Genomic DNA, 9491 nt, shown 5'->3' on the forward strand with positions numbered 1-9491 from the left:
CCACCCGCCCCCCCACCCCACTTCCGGAAGCGCGACACTGCGCCGCGCAGGCTGAGGCAGCCACCTGTGCGCGAGGAACTCTGGGGCGCGTCCTGTTGTCCCCGAAGGGGTGGAGTGGGGCATGCTGGGACTTGTAGTTTTCCTTCTGCGGGCCCCTGATCGGGCAGCTCTGTGGGTCCTGGTGACTCCTTGAAGCAGGCTCCCAGCCTGAGAGTCCTGGGTGAGCACAGCCCCCGGTTTTCACAGGGCGGGGTTCCTCCCCAAGGCAATCCCTGAGTGGTGGTGGCCTTCCCCACGTGAATGCCCAGTGAATATTTTGAATTGCCAACCCGCTCTATAGGCTGGTGTACAAATCCCACACTTCATGGATGGTGTAGCGTGTTTTCCGTTAAGGGCTCCTGGGACATGTTAACCTTCCCTTCAATGTTTCACCCTCTGGAGAATTTTCCCTGCCCACTAAAGCCTAGGGAAGGGCTCTACCCCTCCCCGGCCCCCCACTCCACCCACAATAAATGAGGCCATGAACTGAGCAACATGAATCAGTTGGAAATAGAATGGGCCAATGGTTGTCAAACTTCAGCATCGCATCAGAATCACCCAAAGGGCTTGTAGAAACAAAAAACAACAACAAAAACTGAAATTTTGGGGCCTGGGTACCAGAGTTAGGAACTGAATTGGTTCAAGATGGGGCCTGAGAATCTGCATGTCTAACAAGTTCCCGGCTGATTCTGATATGGTCCCTGTAGAAGGAGGCATCCTCAAATGGCCTTATTTGACACTGGCAGGAATACAGTAGGAAAATCCTGCACTTACTGTAAACATGGACTTCTGAGCAGGCCACTTCCAGCCCCCTGCATAAGACCATTAAATGCATAAATGGAAGGGAAAGTGCTCTATACCCTGGAACATGCTTCAGAAATGCCAGGTTATTGCACAAAGACCCATCTCAAAGACTTGTGGCATTAGACCAATGGACTCTAAAGTGGTCATTTGTCCATCTACTCACCCATCTAATATGTGCCAGCCCTTAGGCCCTATGAAAGTCACAGGGAATAGGGTGCTTACTTGTCTGGTGCAGAAAATTCTACTGCCCCAGCCCCCTTCTAGAATCTCCAGAGAGAGAGAGGATACTTACAATGTGAAGAGTTGAAATAAATCCCTGTAAGATTTTGATATTAAAGCTCTCCTACCCTCCTTTACATTTGTGAAGGATATAACATGTAACGATAGTCACAATACAAAGAGAAAAGGGGTGGAATGGCAGAAGCAGTTTCATATGAGTGCTGAGAATGAAGCCCAGGGGTGGGAAAGAGCACAATCACTGAGGATTAGACAAGGCACCAGGAACAGAAATCATGAAGGGATCAGGGCCTTTATTTCTCCTATAATGTGAAGCTCCCTGTCAAATTCTGTTAGCCTGGAACACATCTGTTTCCTCTCTCTCTTCAGTTTTATCTATTTTCTGTCCTTCAAAGCCCACCTCAGTTCTTTTCATTTCCTGACCACTGCCAGCCCATGCAGATACTTGCTTCAACCTCATATGTGACCCTCATTTGGCACTGAGAACAAACAGCCCTCTAGTGTTGGCTATTTGAGTTTGCACATTGGACTTCCTCTATGGTATTGTTAAGGTTTTAAATTTCCTCAAGGATGGGATTATGTCTGAGTTCTCTTGTGGATTTCACATTGGGGAATGCATAGAAAACACTAGGTACTCATTAAGTGTCACGACTGGTATATTTTGGACTGGCTTACATCAAATTAGGAAGCAGATCAAAAGATGTATGCCAGCAGCATCTTCTTTAACTAGAGGCAGGGTGGAAATTGCATATGTGGGTGGGGTAAGATGGAGGTAGGAGTAGAAGGAACATGAGAGGGAGTGGGGAAGAGAGGAGAGAGACCTGCTGTGTAACTGCTGTGTAGCTTAATCATAGAATTCAATGGAATGACTAATCTGTTCAGGATGGGCCATGGAATCAATAAGAACTCAGTTTGGAAGGTTGTATAACACAGGAAAAAAATATATATATATATAGCATTTGAAGTAAATAAGACCTGAATTTGATTCTTAGTCCTGCTATTTATTAGCTGCTGTTCTTGGACAAGCTACTTAATCTGTCTTTGCATCTTAGGTTCTTCATTGATTGAAAAGAAGGGTAACAATATGATATCACACACGTTTGATTTGATGAGAAAATGAGGTAACATGAAAATATCCAGCTTACCATGCCTTATCATGTAGTAGATTATGGTTAATAATGTTTTTGAAAACAGAACAATGATAACAATGAAAGTCCAGGACACTACGCTTCATGCCATATTTGAAGCCATGGCCAAGGCTTAATAGGGCCAAAGCCAGAGACTGCAGAAATGTTGTTCACAGGCAATAAACCCACCAAACAAGCTTCAAAAAACCTTTCTAGGAGGTTCTGTTTGGAGCTAGACTTAGATGGAAAATGCCCTGTATGAATAACCAGCTGATTTATTTCTGAATGACTGGTGTGGAGTGACATTTGCATTTTGCATTGATTCAAAGACTGTTCATAGGGGCAAAGGACTAAAAAGCTCTAACTTTCAAAAGTGTATGTAATCCTACTCTTCCCCCCTTGGAAGACCACCATTCTCTAATGATGATTTGTAACAATTTATTCTATTGACCAACATCCAAAAATGAGCAATGGGTTGTAAGACCAACTAGGCTTCTGACATAGCCTTTTAAGCATTCAAGCATTCAAGTTCTAAACTTATCCTAAAGCGTCATCATCATGATTTACACACAAAGGCAGGTGCAATGGTATTCAACAGCATTGACATCTCAAAGAGACGTAGCTTGAAGGCAACTTGAAGGTTCACAATGTTTTCCAAAAAATCGAGAGAGAACCTTTCCAAATGAACTTAAGTACTGAGGTCCCATCTTCTGAAATACCTAACTAAATACCCTAGAGATCCACAAGAAGTGGCTTCTGTAATACCAGACTCACTGCTTTATTTCTCCTCCCCATCGCTAATTGTTCATTTTTGAGTAAGGCTATAAGGTACATGAGCTGTGTTGGTGCCAAATTTCTGTGCCCCTTCAATATGGAACATGTTGTCATCAAAGAAGATGTGGGGCCGTATTTTCACCAAGATGGGACCTTTGGAGGCTCCAGCAAGGAACAGGGCTTCATCTATCTCTAGCCCCCAGCGGCGAAGCGTTTTCAGCACTCGGGCACCTGAACTGGCTGCACTCCTGGCTGTAACCAGGTAGGTCCTGATAGGGCAACATAACCGTTGGTCTTTGGCATAAAACTTCTTCTGCAGTCTGCCTAATTCTTCCAGAAAGCATTTCAGGGCACCCTGTAAAAGGAACATACATCAGAGCTGTGATCGAATGAAGCCAATGAAGTGAATGCTGAGAAAGCGGAGGCTTATAAGAGCTTATGAAAGGATATATGCAGTATCATGATGCCCATGGCACAATGCTGAAATTCCTTGCATTTATGTGACTATATTTTCTTATAAGGAACCATCCTTGTATTCCTTGAATAAATGTAGGATGATCTATAATTTATTGTCTAAATAGAGATATTTTAAGAGTGAAAGAAATTTCTATTGAACAGTTAAACCAAGGCAACAGACATAAACTATTGATGGCAACGTGGGCTATTCTAAATAAAGCTCAGTTAGTTACCAAAGCACTACTCTTTTAATTTGCTTTTTTGTAAATTTCACATTTTAATCTTATAAGGTATACTTTGTTTTGTTTTGTTTTGTTTCATACCTTGTTGGCTTGAATACAACCGTGTCTTACACTTTTATCTTCAATCTTTCCAAGCACTTAGTTTTAGCTGTAGTACTAGGGAGCATAGAATTGGATTTTGCTATTTGATCCAATTTGAAAGTCTTGATTTTTAAAACAAACGTTGACTTTTAGGACATTTATATTTATAAGTATTGCATGGTAATGGTTCTGTCTTATGACCTTTATTGTATTTTTCATGCTTAAAGATTTTAAAGGATTGTTCACTAACAAGTGTCTTTTTTTGGGGTGTGTGTGTAAGTATGTATGTGTTCTAAGATTTAGGAAGGTTTATATTATTTTCTTCTACTGGTTACCTTTATAATTATAAATTTTTATAGTACCCCCAGTACTCTATTTTTAAAAAATCCAGGATTTATTATTTTTTTACAATGAGAAATAGTGAAATTAGGCTACTTTTTTACCTCTTAGTTATTCTCTATTTCTTCTTCATCCATCCAGTTTTAATTGTTTATACCAGCATTATTAAGGATTCTCAGATTTCTATTTATCAGCTTTACATTTGATGATTTGATCAGTTATTGTAGCCGAAGATATTAGCATATTTAGTCTTCCTTAGACCTTTTCCTCTGTGTTTTTCCAGCTTTCATTAGTTATATAATTTCTATATAAGGGCATGTAGTATGCACTTTCTTTTCTACTCCCTAATCCCTATGATTGTTTTAGTTTGGTTCTCTGATTAAATATATTCCAGGCCCATGTGTGCCTTTGTGTTCCTAGTAGTCTACAGAGTAACCAAAATATGTTCTCTATGTTGTCAAGAAATCTTATGGGAATAAAATCCTTGGGAATATTGTGTATTCTCAACTGTTGACCTATTTCCTTTTTATGTGAATGAACTTTTGGCTGGATATAGAATATGTGATTTATATATTCTTTCCATATGATCTTATAAGTAGTGCTCCACTGAGTTTTCTTTAAATATATTTTAAATGTTATTTTTATTTATAGTTAACAATATTATTTTGTATTAGCTTCAGGTGTACAGATAGTGGTTAGACTATCATATATTATACAAAGTGTTTACTCCAATATTTCCAGTACCACCTGGCCCTATACAAAGTTATTACAATATTATCAACTATATTTCCTATGTTGTACTTTACATCTCTGTGACAATTTTGTTACTACCAATTTGTACTTCTTAATGCTTTCACCTTTTTCACCTAGACCCCTGAGCCCCTTCCCCTCTGGCAACCACCAGTTTGTTTGTTGTATCTATGAATCTATTTCAACTTTGCCCTATTCATTTATTTTGTTCTTTAGATTCCACAGTTAAGTTAAATCATATGGTATTTTACTTTATCTGACTGACTTATTTCATTTAGTATAATACCCTTTAGGTCTATCTACTCTTTATTGCAAATGATAAGACTTCCTTTTTTATGGCCAAGTAATATTCTATTGTATATATGTACCACAGTTTTTTTTTATACACTTATCTATTGATGGGCAATTGCATTGCTTCCATATCTTGGCTATTGAAAATAATGAATAAATAATGCAATGAACTTAGGGGTGCACATATTCTTTCAAATTAATGTTTTGGGTTTCTTGAGATATATACCCAGCAGTGGAATTGCTGGACCATAACGTAGTTCCATTTTTACTTTTATGAGGAACCTCCATACTGTTTTCCACAGTGGGGCTGCACCAGTCAGCATTTCCACCAATAGTAGAGCACAACTGTCTTACTATTGAGTGCTGCTATGGACAAGACTGAGAACAGCTTGATTTTTTCCCCCTCAACTTGTATGTGCAGGTTGCCCAAAGAATTATTCTTTCATCTTTGAAGTCAAATAATTTTACAATGGCATGTCTCATGATCATTCTGTTCTATTTCCCTGTTACATAATGTGGCCTTTAATCTTTTAATAGTTTAAGATATGAATGAAAATCTTCTGGTAATTCAGGATCTTTTCTTAATTTATATTTTTAAATATATATTTTGTTGATTTTTTTACAGAGAGGAAGTGAGAGGGATAGAGAGTTAGAAACATCGATGAGAGAGAAGCATAGATCAGCTGCCTCCTGCACCCCCCTTACTGGGGATGTGCCTGCTACCAAGGTACATGCCCTTGACCGGAATCAAACCTGGGAGCCTTCAGTCGCCAGGCCGACACTCTATCCAGTGAGCCAAACTGGCTAGGGCTTCATTTATATTTTTATATAAATATGCATGTTTATATTTGCCACACACAATCCTCATCTTCTCCCCAAGAACATAAATTCAGTGTTTTTCTTTAAGGATTCCAATTATGCATATTTTGAATTTTCTTTACCTGTGACCTATTTCTGCTTTTTCCTTTCTAAATTCTTATTTTTCAATTCTCCTCCTTTCCAGAGTGTTATTATTTAACATTTTATCATCTCTTCTCTATTCTTTAAAATATATTTTTAAAATATATTTTATTGATTTTTCAGAGAGAAAGGGAGAGAGAAAGAGAGAGAAACATCAATGATGAGAGAGAATCATTGATCTGCTGGCTCCTTCACCCTCCACACTGGGGATCGAGCCCACAACCCAGGCATGTGGCCTGACTGGGAATCAAACCCTGACCTTCTGGTTCATAGGTCTTCGCTCAACTCCTGAGCCACGCCGGCTGGGCTCTTCTCTATTCTTGCATTTCCAATTTATGACACTGCTTTATTAAGCTTTTAAAAGTCGTAGTGTTTAGTCACAACTTTCACCTATACTTTGGCAAGTATTTCTAGTGAGAGTTCTTCATCTGTTATTAGATTTTTCTCTTCTTTGTCTGCCTTTTTTTTTTTTAATCCTCATCCAAGGATATTTTTCCATTAATTTTTAGAGAGAATGGAAGAGAGGAAAAGACAGAGAGAAATACTATATGAGAGAAATATATCCATTGGTTGCTTCCTGCCAGTGCCTGACCAGGGCCCAGGCTGGGGAGGAGCCTGAAACCGAGGTCCTTGACCGGAATTGAACCCAGGACCCTTAGGTCCACAGGCTGACTCTCTATCCACTGAGCCAAAGCGGCTAGAGCTGCCTTTTTCTTATAGTATCTTTGCATATGTTCTGTCCTGGTTTTCTTTTTACTACTCATCACTGATTGGTTTACCAGGGAACAATTAGTGGTTTCAGGGGAAGGTCAAAGATAATGATAGTATTTTAGGACTGACTTGTTTTCACAAATTAAAAGCTCCCTTCTTCTCTGTTGTCATGGAGACAAACTGTTTTCTGCAAACTTGGCTTATCAATGTGATCATTTATTTAGTTTTGTTATCTATGAAGCTATATATATATATCAGGAAAAAAATGAAAATTTTACATCCTAAAGGTGGAAGGCACACACATAGGTGAATAAAAAAGTAAGAGTTTTTTGTTGCTGTTGTTTTGCAAGGGTTGAGGGAGCAACAGCAGCACAAATGGTATAGTGACTATTGGCAGCGTTGACCTTGCTCACAGATTGACTTTGAAACCCAGCGGAACACAGTTCTCCTTTCTGATTTTGAGTCCCTTCCAAAGGGAATAAATAGGGAGGTCATTTGATGTGACCATATTAAAAGCAGGTACCCATGTCCTTCTTTCTTACTTTTATTTTTGGGTATGTTTCATAATTTATATATCTGTACAGTAGTTTAAGTATATAATTTATCAATAAAATTATAGAAATGTGAGGAAAAGTTACTCAAAAATACCTTTTTGAGGAGCTATATGATTTAAAGCATTTGGAGTCTATTTAGGATATCCACCGTTGGAAAGACTGTTACTCCTTTCCTAACAATAACAACAAGCCAGATCATCTAAAAAATGTCACTTTTCTTGAGCCCAGTAGAGAGCTGAGTTATCAGGACAACCAACTAACATGAAACCTAAGGGGGGGAAAAAAGGCTAAGGAAAAATTGAAGGTATCTTCAAGGACAGATGGACTTCACAGACTGACACATCGTTGGCAGAGCACTGAAGGAAGACATACCAGATGCAAGCAAGTGCGAAAAATGCAGCTTATTTTAGAGAACACATTGATAAAGGCCAAGTGTGGGCTAATGAGAGCATCGAAGTCCTGGAAGCTCCAGACACAAGAAATGCACACTCCCTTATAGGCTTTTCCCACCAGCGACCTTGCTAGTTGCTTGTGAGAAAGACGGCAGGGCAGGAGATGAAAGAATGCAGTCCTCCGTGGTGCGGGCTTGGCGGAGAGGAGCAGCTGCCACCAGGAGGAAAGACTGGCACTCCACATTGTCCCCTGCCTCCTAAGGAACAAAAGTCTTAAACTGCTGAAAGAAGGGCTTCAAACCCTAGCCCCTAGCCCCACCCCCCAGTGCACAGGTAAAGATCCACTACCAGCCCCTAGCTCCACCCCGAAGTGCGCAGATAAAGATCCACTACCAAAAGGGAAGGGCGCAGGAAAAACTCTCCACTCCTTGGAAAGGGATAGGAGACTGTTATGGACCCAGGCCATTAGCTAGCTCCTGGTTTTTGTTGTTGTTGTTGTTGTTGTTGTTGCAGGGGTTGAGGAGCAACAGCAGCAAAAACGATAATAGTGACTATTGGCAGGGTCAATATGAACTTTCATATTGAGTGCCGGGGTCATATTATTCTCGACAAAATAGGCAAAATAGTAAAAATCAAATATTTTACAAGGTGTTTACTCCAATATTGTTGGCAGGGTCAATATGAACTTTCATATTGAGTGCTGGGGTCATATTATTCTCGACAAAATAGACAAAATAGTAAAAAATCAAATATTTTACAAGGTGTTTACTCCAATATTTCCAGTACCCACCCAGCCCTATACAAAGTTATTACAATATTATCAACTACATTCCCTATGTTGTACTTTAAATCTCTGTGAGGATTTTGTTACTACCAATTTGTACTTCTTAACGCTTTCACCTTTTTCACCTCGACCAGTGGTCAGCAAACTGCGGCTCGCGAGCCACAGTTTAATTTAGTATAATATTTTGGTGCAAATGATAAGACTCATTTTTTTATGGCCAAGTAATATTCTATTGTATATATGTACCACAGCTTTTTTATACACTTATCTATTGATGGGCACTTGCATTGCTTCCATATCTTGGCTATTGAAAATAACTCTGCAATGAACTTAGGGGTGCACATATTCTTTCAAATGAGTGTTTGATCAACTCCAAGGGCAATTTTAAATAAGGTGCCAACTCTGTGCTGAAGTTAAAAATGAACATGGCCTCTCTTGTTCTGACATAGGCAAATAAACATTCCTCACGCAGAAGGGGGTGTCAGTATCAAAGACACTGCATTAGTTAGGCCACAGTTAGCAAAATCACATGGGGACAATGATATAATAGTCAGGTAATTCATAAGTTAGCAAAATCACACAAAGGACACCATATAAATGCCTCATGTCTGGGGGAGAGGCAAGATCAATGAAATAACTTTACTCCTAAGACCTAGGAAGATATAGGCACTGCCTTAGATTTGATGAACTAGGACAACAGAGAATGTCTCTTCCCCCTAATCTAACAAAACATGTGTAACATCTGTGTGCTGAAACCTACAAAACACTGATGAAAGAAATAAAAAATGGCCTAAATACACGGAGAGATATACCATGTCAATGGGCTGCAGAAAGACTTGATGTTGTTAAGATAACTGTTTTTCCAAGATTAAGATATAAATTCAACACAAACACACACACACACACACACACACACACACACACACACTCACACACACACACACACACAC

General features: G+C 39.4%; 1 protein-coding gene and 1 long non-coding RNA gene across 2 annotated transcripts in view; both read right to left on the reverse strand.

The window, feature by feature from the left end:
- LOC106725509 overlaps nucleotides 1-5471 on the reverse strand; it is a 6518-nt gene extending 1047 nt beyond the window's left edge. The window contains exons 1-2 of the long non-coding RNA XR_001361394.1: nucleotides 5394-5471; nucleotides 3458-3461 (exon numbers count right to left, since the gene is read on the reverse strand). This is a non-coding gene — a long non-coding RNA (uncharacterized LOC106725509). The remainder of the gene's footprint in view (nucleotides 1-3457; nucleotides 3462-5393) is intronic.
- The window catches only part of LOC102256566 (cytosolic 5'-nucleotidase 1B), a 26725-nt gene that overhangs the window by 4651 nt on the left and 12583 nt on the right, over nucleotides 1-9491 (reverse strand). The gene's annotated exons all lie outside the window — the stretch shown is intronic.

Source organism: Myotis brandtii, unplaced genomic scaffold (genome assembly GCF_000412655.1).
Source record: "Myotis brandtii unplaced genomic scaffold, ASM41265v1 scaffold1680, whole genome shotgun sequence".
Classification (NCBI taxonomy): domain Eukaryota; kingdom Metazoa; phylum Chordata; class Mammalia; order Chiroptera; family Vespertilionidae; genus Myotis; species Myotis brandtii.